Here is an 18894-nt window from a genome sequence, read left to right on the forward strand (position 1 = left end):
AAGCTTTTGCAGCATCAGTGAATGACGGGGCAAGTGAGTGCTAACAGAATTGTTCTTTGTGTCCAAAAGTCTCTGATTCCTGTCACTTTATACAGAAAAGGTTGTAGGACCCAGGGCTTTACAAGGCCTACCTGCAAAAGTGGACCATTTAATTATTAAACCTGCTTCATGGGACTGATCTGAGCAATTTAGTAGCAGCCCAGTGTATAGCCAGGCAAGGGTCACCCTCTGGAAACCAAACCCCATGGCTTCCTTTTGAATTGGCAGGAGTTTGGAATGCCCTGAATTGTCCTCTAGTTATTCCCTCAAGGTGGATGGCAAGAGATGTATGGAGACAGCTACACCCAGCTCTGATAGATGGAGATCTGCTGTTTACTGGAAATAAGGGTAATTAACTATTGGAACAATTTACCAAGGGCCGTGGTGGATTCTCCATCACTGACAATTTTTCAGTCATGTTTTGCTAAAAGATCTGCTCTAGGAATTATTGTGGAGGAAGTTCTATGCCCTGTGCTATAGAGGAGGAGGTCAGACTAGATGATCACAATGGTCTGTGTGAAAACCTTGAAATAAAGCTGCATGGGGGCAGTGGGAAGTGGGCGGGGTGGGGTGGGGTGGGGGGAAGATACCCATCTAGATATTTATACTGTGCTCCTCACCGTAGCATTGAGTGCAGTGCTGCTAAAAGCAGGGTCATGAACCTCTATGGATTTCCATTGGGATTGAAGTCCTGGGTCTGCTTGGCCAAGCTTTGAGTAGGGTAAGCTCTGAGGACCATCAGGGTGAATAAGGATGCTTTGTCTCGATGGGAGAAGATTGGTCTGACTTGTGTCTGTTTTAATCCCAGATCCTCTAACCTGGTGAAGGGGATCTGGAAGAGCCTATTCTAGTCACTTCCTTGTTGTTTGTGTTTCCTGGGGTTGGTCTCTACATTCCTCACAAGAGCCCTAAGGATCTCCCCACTTGGAATGCCCTGATCCTCAGTCTCTTTGGGATCTGCAGCTCCCATCCTTCCTGCAGAGCGAAGCTAAATAGTATTTCCTTTGGAGCCTGCTCTATCAGAGCTGTTGTTCAGTGACATGTCACTTACCCCCACTGCTCCCCATAGCATCCCCAAAGCTGGGAGCTCTTTTTCTATAGCACTTCCAAAAATTTGGCCTAGATAGTAAGAGACTATTCTCTTTCAGAAATTGTGGGTCCTTACTAAAGCCATGCTGGGAATGAAGCCAACCCCAAGTAGGTTCCAGGAATGAATGCCTTCGGTATTGGTATTGCCCTTTAAAACAAAAAAATGACTAACAGCTTTGCTGCAGCTGATGCCTAACCCACTGATCGTGGCATTATGATGTGTCAGCAGCAGTGGTTCTGTGCTGTGTCTGTCCTTGCAATGTTATTGCTCTTAGAGGTCAGAGGATACTCAGACTTGTGCAGTTTATATTGGCTTTTTCCGATTTCAAAAGCAGCTATTGATTTTGGAACTCAGTAAGTGAAAGTATGATACCTCTGAGGAGATGCATAAAGCTTCTGAAAGGATTTCCTGGCAAGTTTGGATAACCTTTCTGAAACTTCAGGGAATATAGACAAATAAGGAGATTTCCCTGGGGAGGAGGGTTGGGTCTGATTTTAGCTAATAATTGACAACTATTGACCAAAGCTGATGTCATTAAGTGTAGGCATCAGTTATTCTCCTATACATTATGCATGGGGTTCACTGGCGCTTCTTCTGCGAGTAGATGCAGCCGTATATTCCACTTAGAGCTAGAGAATTTTGTGCACCGGAGCTAGAGAATTTTGCCTAGCAATACCCATAGGAGGCAGCGTTCACACCTAGCGGCCATAGCCTTTCGCCTGGCTATGTGAGGTGGCGCCGCCTTGACTCCCCTCAATTCTTTCTTACTTTTCCTAGTAACCTTTCATAATATCACCCAGAATTCATACATTCGTGCAAACGGTTTGCCAAATCACCAAAGCCAGTAACTAACCAGTGTGAGGAAAATGAAAGATCTCATGTGTGTGTGTAACCCTCAAGGAGGGAGTCTCAAAGCATCTTCAGAATTGTCAGCTGGATCTTTCCAACCTGTGCTAGGTATTTTGAGGACTCCCATCACCATGATCACGCACAGTGAACTTGATGATGAACTCTACTCCTCATCTCTCCCCTTTCAGTTACTTTCTGGTGGGGTGTTTTTATTTGCTGCTGGTGCCTTGTCTTCAGTCAGCACTGGAATATTGTAGGTGGTGACGGGGGGGGGGGAGGGGGGGGGTTGAAAAGCATCTTCAGTGTAGTAGAGAAGGAGTCTCCTCCTGTGGCTACGGAGGTATTTATACCAAACTCAGGACCATGGCAGCACCCCAGCTAAAGTACAAGACGAATAGTCAGGAAATCTGAGTTCTTTTCCCTGTCTCCTGCGGATTTGTTGTGTCACCTGGCTAAGTCTGATCCAGACTGAATCAGATCAGGGTCTATCTGGCCAAGGATCTTATCCCTACAACAGTGGCCAGTACCAGATGTTTGAGAGGAAAATGTAAGAACCTTGCAGCAGGCAGTGATGGCATAACTTCAGCTCTTCTGTGCATCAGTTTCCGCATCTGGAAAACAAAGACAACACGACTTGCCTCCTGGGGGATTGAACAGCACAATGCTGGCAAACCACATGCAAAATATTCTTCTTGTGCATTAGATCTTAGAAGAGGACAGTAGCTTCCAAGATTTAGTTGATCTGTTGTGGTTTGTGCCTCAAACTCAGAAAAGGGGCAGGGTTGGTGTAAACGTTTGGACTCACCCCTGTGGCACCTCCTGCTGGTAGTCATTGGGAATTAGCTCGTCCAGCCCCAGAGCGCCCTCTGCAGGGCCAGTGATCCACCTTACCGCCAGCCCCCGTGTCCCTCCCAGGACCCGGTGCTCCCCCCCGGCAGTATCCCCATACTCTCGGGTTCTGGGTCTCCCCACCTAGGGGAACCCCCACCCTCTAACCCCACCTCACCTCAGTTTGGGCTACTGCCAGTCCCCACTTAGGCCCTTGTATTGGGGTCAGACTGCAGTGTATATGCCACTCATCACAGGCAAGGGTTTTTGGATCTGCTGCCTCCGCCCGTGGGCTGCCCCTTTGCAACCCTGCACCTATTCAGCCTGTAGTCAGGCCAGCAGACTGGGGCTTTCCAGGCCCGAGCTCCCAGCCCCTCCCCCAGCCCTGCTCCAATCTAGGTGTCCTGCTCTGCACCTTGCAGCCAGGCCCTTCTCCCTCTACAGGCAGAGGGAGACTGACTGGGCTCCTGGCTCACAGCCTTTTATAGGGGCCAGCTGGGCCTGATTGAGCTGGCCACAGCTGCAGCTTCTCCCTGAATCTGGCTGGGCTTTTCCCCACAGCCCCAGCCCTCTCCCAGGCTGGCCTCAGCCCTGTCAGAGCCAGAGCGGGTATCCACCCTGCTACAGTTGGACAACATAGTTGGGCCGCAGGTGGAGGAAGGGTTTTGTTTTTTGAATCGCTGTTTTCCTTGGTAGTATCAGTTGATAGCGTGACCACTTGGACTTAGCTTGGCTGTAAAGAAACATGCCTGGTATCGACGGATCTCAAAGCATAAGGAATTGAGCGAGCTGTCCATGTTTCAAAGCTGCTCTTTTGCTGTTGGGTTATACACAGAGGGACCAAGAGCCTCTTATGGTTTTATTCCAAAGGCTTCCGAGCCAAACTTGCTGTAACTTTTTTGCTGTGTTCCCCTAGTCTCCAAACCACCTCCTCATTCCTGACGGCTATGGGCTTAGACAAGTATTTTTGATGTCTGAATAGATGCTGACAGAGCCAGCTTTGCAGCCTTTGGATTTCCACCCAGGACAAAGAACAGCTTATGACATTTTAGTAACTGCCAGACGTTGAAGCCCGGAGGACCATTGTGTTTCCTAGAATCATAGAATCATAGAATATCAGGGTTGGAAGGGACCTCAGGAGGCCATCTAGTCCAACCCCCTGCTCAAAGCAGGACCGATCCCCAATTAAATCATCCCAGCCAGGGCTTTGTCAAGCCTGACCTTAAAAACTTCTAAGGAAGGAGATTCCATCACCTCCCTAGGTAACACACTCCAGTGTTTCACCACCCTCACAGTGAAAAAGTTTTTCCTAATATTCAACCTAAATCTCCCCCACTGCAACTTGAGACCATTACTCCTTGTCCTGTCCTCTTCCACCACTGAGAACAGTCTAGAGCCATCCTCTTTGGAACCCCCTTTCAGGTAGTTGAAAGCAGCTATCAAATCCCCCCTCATTCTTCTCTTCCGTACACTAAACATCCCCAGTTCCCTCAGCCTCTCCTCATAAGTCATGTGTTCCAGTCCCCTAATCATTTTTGTTGCCCTCCGCTGGACTCTTTCCAATTTTTCCACATCCTTCTTGTAGTGTGGGGCCCAAAACTGGACACAATATTCCAGATGAGGCCTCACCAATGTCGAATAGAGGGGAACGATCACGTCCCTCAATCTGCTGGCAGTGCCCCTACTTATACATCCCAAAATGCCAATGGCCGTCTTGGCAACAAGGGCACACTGTTGACTCATATCCAGCTTCTCGTCCACTGTAACCCCTAGGTCCTTTTCTGCAGAACTGCTGCTGAGCCATTCGGTCCCTAGTCTGTAGCGGTGCATTGGATTCTTCCATCCTAAGTGCAGGACTCTGAACTTGTCCTTGTTGAACTTCATCAGATTTCTTTTGGCCCAATCCTCCAATTTGTCTAGGGCCCTCTGTATCCTATCCCTACCCTCCAGAGTATTTACCTCTCCTCCCAGTTTAGTGTCATCTGCAAACTTGCTGAGGATGCAATCCACACCATCCTCCAGATCATTTATGAAGATATTGAACAAAACCGGCCCCAGGACCGACTCTTGGGGCACTCCACTTGATACCAGCTGCCAACTAGACATGGAGCCATTGATCACTATCCGTTGAGCCCGACAATCTAGCCAACTTTCTATCCACCTTATAGTCCATTCATCCAGCCCATACTTCTTTAACTTGCTGGCAAGAATACTGTGGGAGACCAAAAAGAAAAGGAGGACTTGTGGCACCTTAGAGACTAACCAATTTATTTGAGCATGAGCTTTCGTGAGCTACAGCTCACTTCATCGGATGCATACTGTGGAAATCGCAGAAGACATTATATACACAGACACCATGAAACAATACCTCCTCCCACCCCACTCTCCTGCTGGTAATAGCTTATCTAAAGTGATCATCAAGTTGGGCCATTTCCAGCACAAATCCAGGTTTTCTCACCCTCCGCCCTCCCACAAACAAACTCACTCTCTTGCTGGTAATAGCCCATCCAAAGTGACCACTGTCTTCACAATGCGTATGATAATCAAGGTGGGCCATTTCCTGCAGAAATCCAGGTTCTCTCACCCCCTCACCCCCCTCCAAAAACCACACACACAAACTCACTCTCCTGCTGGTAATAGCCTATCCAGGTAGGTAATAGCTATAGGTAATAGCCTATTTTGACATGGGAGACCATGTCAAAAGCTTTGCTAAAGTCAAGGAACAACACATCCACTGCTTTCCCTTCATCCACAGAGCCAGTTATCTCGTCATAGAAGGCAATTAGATTAGTCAGGCATGACTTTCCCTTGGTGAATCCATGCTGACTGTTCCTGATCACTTTCCTCTCCTCCACAAGAGACTTGGGGAAGGGAAGCTGGACTTGTCACTCTGTCATTAACTCCTTACAAACAAAACCAGGCCTAGTCTGTTCTCCCTTGGGTGATATTTTTCTCTCTGGTTATAGTATGTAGCATCTGTTACCATAGCATTCACCATCTTTGTCCCGACATTTGTAGTTTTAAGGTGCAGTTTTAGCATGTGGTCTTTTGGACCCAGGAGACCCCTCCCTCAGGTGAGGGGTGTTTCCCATAATGAAAGTAAATCTGCTGTACAGGAAGAATCAGAGAGACTAGCAGAGTATTGATCAATCTGTGGCTTTTATTGTACCCCCTTTCAAATCCAGGTTACAAGATGGGAGCACCATATTGCATTGACTTACAAAGAAAATCTACAAGAGCTAACTGCATCCACCCAGCTTGACTAAGGAACAAACTAAAGGTTGGGGCCAGGGGTGCCCAGGCTCCATGAATATTCAGGGCCCAGGGGCCCAGTTCCACCAATGTTTGGGGCCGGGTCTCTCCTCCACCTGCCACCCCCACGTGCCTCCCGGCCCCTACTGCTGCCCCTGGGCAATTTAAAAGGGCCCAGGGGCCCCCAGCCGCTTCCTCCACCACTGGCAGCGCAGCGGGACACCCCACGTTACAGCGCGGCCGTGGCAACGCTGTGATGTGGCCAGCGTAGTCATGCTTTATCCCTGGGGAGAGCTCTCCCAGCGATAAAAAATAACTATACCGAATGAGGGGTGGTAGCTTATCGCCAGGAGCGCGGTTCCCGGTAATAAAGCGCTGTCTATACTGGCACTTTTCAGCGCCAAAACTTTTGTCGCTCTGGGGGGTGTTTTTTGACACCCCTGAATGACTAAAGTTTTAGTGCTGAAAGGTGGCAGTGTAGACACAGCCTAAGGTGGCTTCCTGCCTGCCTGCTGCGCACTGCTCTGGGAATTAACTTAGGCTTGAATAGAGCCTGGGAGTGGATGTGTCATTACACAAAGTAAAACTATTTCCACAGTTCCTGTTAACTGCTGGAAATGGCCCACCTTGATTATCACTACAAAAGGTTTTCTCTCCCTCCCCTCCCCCGCTCTCCTGCTGGTAATAGCTCACCTTTCCTGATCACTCTTGTTACAGTCTGTATGATAACACCCATTGTTTCATGTTCTCTGTGTATATAAATCTCCCCACTGTATTTTCCACTGAATGCATCTGATGAAGTGAGCTGTAGCTCACGAAAGCTTATGTTCAAATAAATTGGTTAGTCTCTAAGGTGCCACTAGTACTCCTTTTCTTTTTGCGAATGCAGACTAACACGGCTGCTACTCTGAAACCTAACTGTCAGGGTAGTTAAGCACTGGAATAAATTGGCCAGGGAGGTTGTGGAATCATTGGAGATTTTCAAGAGCAGGTTAGACAAACACCTGTCAGGGATGGTTTAGATCGGGGGTAGTCAATTATTTTTTGTCACGGTCTAACTTACTTGGTCAAGGTATAGTCAAGATCCAGATGCCAGAGAAAATAATAATAATAATTTAAAAAATGATAATAAAAAGTACATAAAAAGATTTTGCGTTCCGTTCAAAAGCATCTGGTGGTCCGGATTTGGCCTGCAGCCCACCTATTGACTACCCCTGGTCTAGTTAATACTTAGTCTGCCATGAGTGCAGGGGACTGGACTAGATGACCTCTTGAGGTCCCTTCCAGTCCTACGATTCTATGAAAATAATGTAGTCCTTAAATTTCATCTGCCTCAACAGCTAGATCTTGTCTGTTCAGAAGAAAATGGGATTCTGAAAAGCAACCCTCAAGGTGACGGTTGTCCTAAAGGTTTATGAGTTAGAATGTGGTTTGGGAATTATTTACTCCTAAGCAAATCCGTGCCACTTGTTTTCCTATAGAGTGGTTGGTACAAAAGACCCACAGGCTGGATCACTGAAGATTAATCTCTGCACGTAAGCACAAGGCTGCTCTGTGTCAGACAGGTAGGGGAGAAGTGGCTGAGTTACATGGAGACTGAGAAAGCAGGCCAGATTTTCTAAAAAGCACCCAGCTGCCCCAAGTCTGACAGAGACCAGATTTTCCAAACAGCTCAGAACCCATGGTGCTGAACTCTTTTGAAAATCTGTCCCCTAGTAACCCAGTAGTGTATGATTGCTTTGTTTGTGAGGAGCCTTGGCAGGTGGTCCAGAGGGAGAAGCTCTGGGATTTGAAGAGTCAGGGAGTCTGATGGATGCTAGAGAGGTATACCTGGGACCTGGCCCTTTAAGGGGAGTTGGGGCCCAGCCTCACCTGTGACTGGTTAGCTGGTCAGTCTCAGCTGAGAGGTAGCTAGGGATCAGGTGATTATAAAAGCTGCACTGTAGTCCAGTTCGGGGTGGAGGAGCAGGAAGGCTCCCACAGTGGGGAGAGCTACAGGGAGTGGGTTGGCTCTGCTCCTGTGGCAGGCCATGGAGCAGGGGGACTTCCTGTAGGGGGACTGGTACAAAACATTTGGGAGCAGGGTTCCTCTGGCTGGAAGCTCCGGCCGGGGAGGACAGAGCCCAGTTTGTGGATGACTCTCAGGCAAGTGGCCTGTAGAGTGGAAATCTGTAGGGAATTGAGCGGCCCCTGCAAGGGGGCCTTGGTTTAGGAGGCCAGGTTGCTTGATGCACTGCACTAGGTTTATGTGGAAGGAATAAGGCTGAGCTCTGAGATGAGGGCCTGAAGCAGACTCTGGCCAGGGACTCAGGCCTTCCTGTGCTGAGGGGATAGGCCAGCTGCCTATGCAAGGCTGTTACTGTCAGTGGGACAGAAGCAGACTCCCATTGCAGTGCAACCTCAGGCGGGAATGGAAGGAAACGCCTGAGGCTGGTGTTTGAGGAACGCGGGGAGTGAGAAAACGGGAAGGAGGGCGGGACTGTTCTCAGCCATATAAACAAGGGAGGTGGGAGTTGCCTGGAGTTTCCAGAAACGTGAGATTGGTGATTCAGGGGTCACCTGCCACCTTCTTCCCAGCTGTGATCTTGGCCAAGTTTTGTGGGCTAAGGAGACGTTCAGCCCCTTTCCCATTTGGCTCTCGAGAGCATGGCCTCTTCTGACTGGCTGGAGCAGCTGGGTTTGGTGGGTGCTTTTTTTTTTTTTGAGGGCCGAGGAGTAATGTCTAACTCAGAGCAGCATGTCGCGTGGAAACGACATAGGGGCCAGTTCATCCCTGCACTGAGCTTGTGCTTACGTGCAGAGATTAATGAGAGGGGAGGTAAAGGTGGCTTTGTGCCATAGCCAGGCAGCCAGGGATAGCCTGGGCATAGAGCTAGCTCAGCCATGCACACTCTCCTCAAGTAGGATGGGGTGCAGCTGTTCCTGCCAGGGGGAATTCCTGGGCCTCTTCACATTAGCAGAGCCAGCACCCAGGCCCAACCCACCCATTACTTTGACCCTGGGAGTCTAATCTTGCAAGGAGCTGAGCATCCACAACTCCCATGGCTTCACCACCTTGCAGGATGGTTAACCCCTTAACTCTTAAAGTGCAGCTAGCTCTGGGGAGAGCACCCAAGCAATTAGGCTAGGGCATGTGAGATCCAGAAGGGGAAACATTTCCTCTCTGTCTAGTCCAAAGGAGAGGTGGAAAGTGATTTACAAAAACCTGCAACAAATAAGTGTCTGCTCTGCAGTGCTTACAGAAAGCTGGTGGCCTGTAAAATAGGCCAAACCCAGCTGGGACTATTCAAAAAGGGATAACTAGCCGAATTTTCCCCTTGCGGGAAGAAGTATTAGGATTGTCCAGCAGGTCTAGGCTGGACCAGTATCCCTGAGCAGGGCTGGCTGTTGTGAGATGTGACAGGCAAAAGAGCAGGAATTTTCCACTCTGAGCACAGAAGGGCGGAGGGAGGGTTAGCACTGCAGTTAGGGGTGTGGCTGGACTGAAGGAGTTCCCTTCTACCCCAGTGCTGGCACACGCCTTCTCAGTCTATGCTTCTTTGTTCACCCAACACTTTTGTTGTTTTGAAGAAAGCTGCATTGGCCAGTGTCGCCAGCGTTGTTGTGCTGAGCTGCGTCGGGAAAGGCTTGTGTGCAAATTTGGAGACCAGTAGCATAAGGGCTGGGCTGGTCATAACCCAGGTGCAGTGCAGAGATCCTCTGCATGCTCTCTTCATGGAGCTTTGCCCATGTGCTTCTCTCCTGGCCTGATGTTATCCTCCCTTTCTAGTGCTGGACACCAGTTCTGTGCCTTTCTTCCTCTCACACACACGGCTGTGCTCAATAAGGACCCCCTTGCTGTTCCAGTACTGAGCTTCATATGACTGCCAAAGCCCCTGAGTCCTGACCTGCAGCATTCTGCATTTCTGGCCCTCTGCATCCCAGGGGCAGAAGGTCAGATTGTGTAACAAGGTGTGGGATGTGGTCCAGTATCTATCCAGGACCAGGCGGAGAGCACAAAACTTATTTCACTTGTGCCTGAAGCCAGAATATGGACCAGAGAAGAGCTAGTATGTTATAGCCCCTCTCTCCTATTGAATTCAAGTACTAAGCTTCAGGGTTTAATAGATTAAGTTCAATGTTTTATCCAAACTGACTCAATATTATAAAAGCAATATTGAAACTAGGCTGTATTGGCTTAGTTGCTGCTGTTGCTAAGAGGGTTGTTGTCATGAGCGGATAGCTCTGAAACCCTGATTTATATTTGAAAATCTTCTACTCCCATTTCCCAGTTCGTTTGCGGAGGCAAGGGCTCCTTGGCATGGGAAATGGTGGTGCTGGGAGGTCTCTTTTTCTTTTTTACAGCTGCTCAACAACTATGGGTAACTATGGGTATGTCTTCACTGCAGTTAACCTAGCTCTGATCCAGGTATTAGCCCAAGCCCCCCTTGTGTCCACACACACCAACCTTTACCTGGTGTCACGAGGTGGCTGATCCCCTGTGATTGAAATAGGTCCAGCGCCCCTCTACCAGAGCAGGTGCTCCCAAAGGAGCCAGTTAACGAGGCAGGGCTGCACCAGGCTGTAAAGGGTCGGGGAGTTCAGTGGGATGAGAGCTAAAGGGGAGCTGCGGGGAGAGAGGGTCTCCTGCGGTTGTCCCTGGAGAAGGGAGTTGGGGCTGGGGAAGAACACCCAATTGAACATTTTGTTTTCCTTTGGCTTTGCATCTTCCCCAACTGCTCAGACCTTGCGGAGGCGGGGCAGTGCCCAGCTTAAGGCTGGGTGGAAGATTTTGGTTTTGTGTTTGGTTTTTGAGAACTTTGTTAACTTGATGGAGAAACCAGCCCCCAAGAAGGGCTGCAATTGGCAGAGAGACAGTGTGGTTTAAGGAGCCCTGAAGAAAGGGAAACAGGAGGCAGGACACTGCAGAGGCACCCCTGGCCACAAGTGGGTGCTAAGGTAGCAGCCTCCTTGTTACACCTGGGTTTAGAGATGCTTTAACCCTAGGTTAGCTGACCTTGCTGGGAGTATCGGTTAGAACCCAGGCTATATTTAACTTGGGCTGGGACTAGGGTGACCAGGTAGCAAGTGTGAAAAATCAGGACAGGGGGTGGGAGGTAATAGGGACCTATATAAGACAAAGCCCCAAATATCAGGACTGTCCCTATAAAATTGAGTCATCTGGTCACCCTAGCTGGGACCCACCCACTTTGTAGCGAGAATTCAGCCAAACCACTTGAGTTCTTATAGTCCTCCAGTGCTTTCCCACAATTCCCCCTGAAGGGCAGACAGTTTCTCCCACAATTGACGCAGTTGACTGGGAAAGAATTATAGAGCATCTCAACACAGAGAACCCTGGGATACACCCCCAGTACACATGGGTGAATGAAGCATCAGTGAGGTTCTGGAGTGTGGCTGCTCATACCCAGGCTAGGCCAACCTGGGTGCTGATCCACCTGGGTTAACTGTGCAGTGAAGGCATACTGTACAGTAACTCTAAGGTCTTGTCTACACACACACGATGTACCACTTTAACTATAGCTCTACAGTTAGAGCGGTAAAGTTGCCTTAATGTGGGTGCAGTAGAATAAGCACATTTATACCAGTATAATTGCATCCATGTTAGAAGATGTATCAGTATAACTATGGTGGTACAAAATCTCTGTGTAGACCAGACTGGATCTGTGGAAAGCATTAAGAAATTGTTGTTAGAATACTGGTTTTAGGCTTTGAGTTTGGGGACGCAGAGTGGGGTGGTAAGGTTGCTTGTCTGCCTGCATGAGGCTCCTGGTAAAAACAGGAGGTGCTGCGTTAAGGGAAATTGTATTTGTATTGTCTGTTCACGGTGAAGTTCTGTGAGGCAATGTGGTCCGTAGTCCTGGGCTCTGTTCTAAGCTCTGCACCTCATCTGTCTCATGACCGTAGGCAAGTTGCTTTACTCTTCTTTGCCTTAATTTTCCCCACATGTAATATGGCCTCCTTGTGAAGTGCTTTAAGATCTATGAATGAAATATTATTTATAAAGCTGGATCAAAAGAACTACTAGCCAGATAGGAGGAGAATGTCCTTAAACTTTTTCAGGCCCTGTAGTCAGACCTTCACTAATGACTGGAAGACTTGTGAAGTGCTGGGTTTCACAATTTAACATCTCAAAAGCAAGGTCACTGCACTGCAAAATGTGCTTTATGTGTTTGTTTGACAAAGGTGACTTAGGTTAGTTTTCACATATTCACTCGATCTCATATGTCGCTTGTAAATGTTAGACACCCTTACTGTTATCGTTAGTACTGTCCTTAGAATGTAAGGTCTTTGGGGAAGCAGCTGTCTTGTGCTCTGTGTCAGGGGTTTCCAGGCACTAATAATACCTAGCTCTTATTTAGGACCTTTCATCAGTAGATCTCATACTGCTTTACAAAGGAGGTCAGTAGCATCGTCTCCAATTTAAAGATGTGGAAACTGAGGCACGGAGTGGGGAAGTGACTGGCATAAGGTCCCCAGCCCGCCGGTGGCAGTCAGGAATAGAAGCCAGGTCTCCTGAGTCCAGTCCATTGCTGTATCCCCTAGGCAACACTGCCTTTCCTTATGCTAGTGCCATACAAACAACAATAATGTTCTGTATTATTATATTTTGTACAAGCCTGAGGAGATTCATAGCAACACTCGGCTACTGTATTAAATCTCTATGGAGAAATGAGGAGAGGCAGCAGATTTGTGTGTGCAAATTACAGGGTACCTGAGTGGGTGAGACACATCTGTACTTATTTTAATGTTGACAATATATTTATTTTCATGTTTATTCCTGGGTAAGAAAGTGTGAATAAGATCCTGGTAAACAGCCAGGCAAATAGTTACTTACCAAGTATTTAGTAGCAAAAGGTCTTGTAATTTTCTTTAGTAATGACTGTGATTTCTTCCAGATGGAGTAGCAGCTCCCAGTTCTGTCACTGCAGAGCAGGGAGTGCCTAGGTTAGCACATGGTGAGCTATTGTCTCTTGAAAACCTGGCCTCCATTATTACTTTCCCCTGGCCAGGGATCTGAGGACGGGTGAAATGTACATGCTCTGAGCTGGTGCCCATTAAAGCCTTTTAATATTCTTTCATTTGTCAGTTACATTGGAATGATGCAAAGTCACTGCCGGCATCGGCCCAGCCGTAAATTGCTGCTGAGTTGCTTTTGTGTCGTTTTATGAGGCAGTATAGCTCTCTTGTGATGGACTTATCTTCGAAGATAATTATCTTCATTTTAATTCGTTTTCTGACACTTGTCTCCGTCCCCAGCTGTGTGGTGCTGGCAAAACAGGCTGTGCGCCGCATCTGTATCTTGGTGCTGCGATGGCTAATGATTTTTTAAAAATAAATTCAGAGCAGCTGTTGACAGGCCAAAGGGAATGGTAAATTATTGCAGACAAAGTGCTTTGTTGTACATCCAACCACCACTGCTGTTGCTCTAAGCCGAGGTGTGAAGCAAGCCTGTCTCCTCCCAATGAAGTGCAGAGGGCCTCCTCGGTACTGATCCTGCCTTCGCGTTGAGGGACCTAGCCGTAGCTTTGCCAGATTCAGCACTAGGTGGGGGTGAACTGTGGAAGCTCAGCTAATGTGACTGTGCTCACTGGGCATCTCTGCTGTATGGTCTTTGTCACATTGTACATGAGCAAATCTAGTCAGGTATTTTCTTGGGAATCTTAAACTTCATAATGTTCTTTGGCCAGTTTCTTTCCTAATAATCTGGGGCAGTGGTGTCTTGTGGTGTGATCAGAGCAGAGGGAGCCAGGACTCCTGGGTGCTGTTCCTGGCTCTGTGACCTTGGGCACGTACTGTGCACTGCAGTTCGCTCAGCAGTGAAGTGGGCATCAGACTTACCAAGAGCACAGTGGGGTTGTGAGGTTAAATGCTGGAGCACTGCCTGAGGCAAAGAGCTCCAGAAATGCAGAATATTATGAGCTGTTTCCCAATTGTGTGTCTTTGAAGGCAGCACCAGTAGGAGAGGATCTATGCAAAACCACCATACGCTCCCATGCAATCACTGCTATTATTAGGTTTCAGAGTAACAGCCGTGTTAGTCTGTATTCGTAAAAAGAAAAGGAGTACTTGTGGCACCTTAGAGACTAACCAGTTTATTTGAGCATGAGCTTTCGTGAGCTACAGCTCACTTCATCGGATGCATAGCAGGATGTGGGAGACCCGGGTTCACTTCCCTCTTCTGTTGCTGACTGCCTGGGTGACCTTGGGAAAGTCACTTAGTCTCTCTGTGTCTCCATTCCTCATCTGTATAATGGGGTAATAGGGTTGCCCTGCTTCACGGGTGCAGATGAGGATAAATCCAGTAAAGATTGTGAGGTGCTCAGATACCAGAGTAATGGGGGCCAATCAGGATCAGCGTCTCATTATGCTAGATGCTGTACAAATAGGTTGTCAGGGATGCTGTCCCTGCTCCAAAGAGCTTATGGGCCATTATTCTTGATCGGCGCGTACAGAGTTAATAGTGGCATGCTCCCAGTTCCAATTTTCCTCCTGTAACCCTTGCTTTATTCCCAGACTGCTGCTCCCTCTTCGCTGTCTCCCCCAGGCCAAGGCTATCAAGTGCCAAAAATTTGCTGGAGTTGAACAGCTAGTTTGGCTCCCCAGCAGAAAGCTCCCCTGGGGCAGACTGGAGAGCAGGGGGCCTAGAGCCATAGAATTCCGTTCCATGTCTGTTGAACTCCTGTATCCCTTGAGTTGCTTTGATGTTTCTCATGGCTGTTTGTCACTGTCTTTATGCCTTGGAGACAAGCTTCAGGACTGGGTGAAAGCACATGTGGGGGTGATAACAGCCAGGAGAGCATCTCCATGAGCTGTCACCTTTGTGCAAAATGCACGAGAACCGATTTTGCTGCACAGCAGTGAGGGGAATTGAGCCGCTTCCTCAAGCTGGTGCATTTAAAAATAGACACTGCAATGGTTTTAATCTGAGCCCGGCATTCACCGCTGTTAGGGCTCCTTGGGGAGTTCCAGCTAATTGCTGCATAAAGGCGATGAGTTTATTCTGTCTAATGAAATTAATGAAAAGTACAATAACCATTGGTATATAAATATGGCACGACATGAGCATTATCTCTGAGGGCTGTGCATGGGTAGCGTGCTCTGGATGTTCTAAATTGTAACGCTGCTGTAACAAGGATTTTGTTTCTTCCTGAATTAATTTTTCCCCTTTCAATCTGATCTGCAAACACTTGTAAATATTCCTTGCTTTGAAATGGCTTCAGTCCACATGACAGCTGTCCATTGGAAATGCAGGTGGCAAAGCTAAATGAAGCTAATTTCTCCTTTCTGCACTGAATGAACAAGGCTGGGGCAAGAATCAATTAGCACAGATGTTAATTTACTTTTCAGCATTCCTTTCCCTCCATATTTGGGCTGCAGGGAGGAAGATGAAGGTCTTTTTCCTTCATCCCCTCACCTTATCGCTTCCTGCTGGCCTTAAGGTGCTGTTTTTGCTGAATGTTGACTCTTTATAAACAACACACTGGGAATTCCTCATCTGTTCCCCTGTCAATGTCTCTAAGTCAACAAGTCTAAAGCATTTTTCTCCTGCCAGCCTTGGAAACTTATCCAAGGGTCTGAGAGTTAGGCTGGGTTTTCCTCTTGCACATCAACTGTAATAAACGAGTCTGTAGGCAAGATTCTGATCTCAGTGACCCCTGTGTAACCTCATTGCATTCCTTTGATGTGCTCTGGTGTAACTGATTGGAACATAGGTTAAAGGAGAGACTACAACGGGTCATACTGAAAGGGGAACGGTCAGGCTGGAGGGAGCTTATTAGTGGAGTTCTTCAGGGATCAGTCTTGGGATCAGTCTTATTTAACATTTTCATAAATGACCTTGGCATGAAAAGTGGGACTAAAAGTGCTAATAAGATTTGGGATTATGCAAAGTTGGAAGTCTTGCCAATATGGAGGAGGATCAGAATATCATCTGAGAAGATCTGGAGGACCTTGAAAACTGGAATAATAGATATATTTAATAGTGCAAGGGAATGCACTTAGGGACTAACAACAAGAATTTTTGCTATGAGCTGGGAACATATCAGTTGGAAGTGACAGAGAGAGAGAAAGATCTGGGTGTATGAGTTGATCACAGGATGACTATGAGACATCAATGTGATGCGCAGTCCTAGGATGCATCAGGCGAGGTATTTCCAGTAGAGACAGGGAAGTGTTGATATCATTATACAAGGCACTGGTGAGACCTCACTTGGAATACTGTGTGCAGTTCTGGGCTCCCATGTTTAAGAAAGGTGAACTCAAATTGGAACAGGTGCAAAGAAGGGCTACTAGGATGATCCGAGGAAAAGAAAACCTACCTTACTAGAGGAGACTCAAAAAGCTTGGCTGGTTTAGCCTAACCAAACAATGGCTGAGGGGAGATGTGATTGCTCTCTCTAAATACATCAGAGGCATAAACACCAGAGAGGGAGAGGAGTTATTTAAGTTAAGGGCCAATATGGGCACAAGAACAAATAGATATAACGTGGAAGTGGCCATTAACAGTTTTAGGCTTGAAATTGGATGAAAGTATCTAACCATCATAGGAGTGAGGTTCCAGAACAGCCTCCCAAGGGGAGCAGTGGGGACAAAAAACCTGGCTTGTTTTAAGTCTAAGTTTATGGAGGGGATGGCATGATGAGATGGGCCGCATGGCATTGTAAGCAGTCTGCAACTGCTAGTAGCAAATATCCCCAGCAGCCAGAGATGGGACATTGGGTGGGAAGGGCTCTGAGTTACTACAGAAAATTATTTCCCGGGTGTCTGGCTGATGGGTCTTGCTGACGTGCTCAGGATCTAACTGATCACCATATTTGGGGGTGGGAAGGAATTTTCCCCCAGGGCAGATTGGCAGGGACCCTGGGGGGTTTTCACCTTCCTCTGCAGCGTGGGGCAGGGTCACTTGCTGATTTGAACTAGAGCAGATTCTCTGTAACTTGCAGTTTTTAAATCAAGATTTGAGGATGTCAGTAACTCAGCTGGAGGTTTTGGATCTGTTACAGGAGTAGGTGGGTGAGGTTCTGTGGCCTGCGATTCACAGGTCAGGCTAGATGATCACGATAACCTTCAGGTCTGAGTCTACAGTCAGCAATTGTTTCATGTCCCATGTAGGGACCTGAAAAGGAGCCAGACTCACCCAGCAGCATCTCCTGCTGGTCATCCAGGACTTAGCTCTTTCCAACGTGGAGCGCCGTCTGCAGGCCGGTGATCCGTACAGCTCTGGCCCCCGTGTCCCTCACAGACCCCAGTGCCCCTTTCTCTGGGGTTCTGCCCCCTGGCAGTACCCCCACACTCTGCCTCTGGGTCTCCCCTTCCTGGGGAACCCCCAACCCACTATCCCCACCTTGCCTCAGTCTGGGCTGCTGCCAGTCATCACCAAGCCCCCGCTCCCTGGGGCAGACTGCCGTATAAAGGCCACTCATCGTAGGCAAGGGGGTTCGGACCTGTTGCCTTCCTCTGCCTCCCAGTACCTCTATGGGCCTTGGACCAGGCCCTACAGCCTGGGGAGTTGCTAGCCTGGAGCACCCTCCCTCAGCCTGCTCCTTCCCCAGCACAGCACCACCCTCAGTACCCTGTCAGGCAGGCAGCCAGGCCCTGCTCTCTCCCAGCCCGGAAAGAGACTCCTGGGGCCTCTGGCTCCCAGCCTTTTCATACAGGCCAGCTGGGGCCTGACTGGGGCGTGGCCCAGCTGCGGCTGCTTCCCCAGTCAGCCAGCCCCAGCCACTGCCCTCTCCAGGGCTGCTTTTAACCCCTTCTATTTTAGGAACGGGTTAGCCACACCGCTACAGGACCTAATAGGCTCCAGCTTGCTCTTCGTAGCTGTGTTGGCTCAGCAGGGTTCTGAGGAATAAAAGGTCAGCAGCGGTGGGTCTGGATTTTCCCAGGGAGCAGGTCTTAGGAATCAGAGGAAGAGATTTTTACAGTCACTTTCGGAGAAGAACCAGAATTTGTGTTGACCTGAAAATGAGTCTGCTCAGCTGGCAGATCCAGCAAACGGAATGAATGGAGGTGAGGTTTGGTGGTGGGTGGCGCTGAGGCTGTCCAAAGGGAGCAGTGATTGGCTGCGTGGAGGCACACCACTTCCTTTAGGGTGTTTTCAGGCTGTGGAGGCTGAACTGCAAGTAGGTTGTGAGAGGCTTTAAGTTTTGTTTAAGGGAGTGAGGCTTTTAGTTTGACAAACCAGGACAATCTCATTAGGAACAGCTGAGTGCCGGAAACACACATCGCTAGGGGCAGGCAGCAAAAATGAGGAGGCTAAAGTAGCTGGATATTTTGAATGATTCATTATAAAGTGGTTTTCTGGATATTTTCTTTCTAATATTTGTATTCTCCATAGCAGATGCAATACTGACTTATTAAAAAAAAGTTCAATATTTTGTATCCCCTAGGCGTGAAACAAAAATAGCAGCTAGAAAATTGTCACAAATTTCTGCTTTCAGCATTAAGTCGGAGCATGGTCTCTATAGACATGTTCCCTGCTCCAGCATCAGTCACGGGGGTAGTTGCCAGCCCAGTCCATTGTTGGGAGAAGTGTGGGTGGGAGAGATGCTATTACTGAAGACCAGCAAATGAGACAATCAAGCACCCAATTAAAAACCAGACTTGCCTCTAGTGATCCATTTGAGGTATTCAGTAGCTTCCAGTGAGATGGGCCTGTTTGAATGAATAAACATTTCTGTTAATTTTTAAAGCCCTGTTAGCTCTAATTCACTATCATTTCATTGTGACGTGAACACAGATGGTTTGCAACTGGAATGGGATCTCAACAAGACATGCTGATTCCACCTGCAGTGGTTAATAGAAGGGGAATTAACACAATGCATGTGGCCCAGGAT

The 18894-nt window shown here is 48.2% G+C and overlaps 1 protein-coding gene and 1 long non-coding RNA gene across 7 annotated transcripts in view; both read left to right on the forward strand.

Annotated features, from left to right (window-relative positions):
- The window catches only part of CFDP1 (craniofacial development protein 1), a 123931-nt gene that overhangs the window by 33145 nt on the left and 71892 nt on the right, over positions 1-18894 (forward strand). The window lies entirely within an intron of this gene.
- LOC122462515 lies at positions 2779-17568 on the forward strand. The gene is made up of 3 exons (XR_006285082.1): positions 2779-2824; positions 14217-14222; positions 17231-17568. It is a non-coding gene; the product is annotated as an uncharacterized LOC122462515 (long non-coding RNA).

This window comes from Chelonia mydas, chromosome 12 (genome assembly GCF_015237465.2).
Source record: "Chelonia mydas isolate rCheMyd1 chromosome 12, rCheMyd1.pri.v2, whole genome shotgun sequence".
Classification (NCBI taxonomy): Eukaryota; Metazoa; Chordata; order Testudines; family Cheloniidae; genus Chelonia; species Chelonia mydas.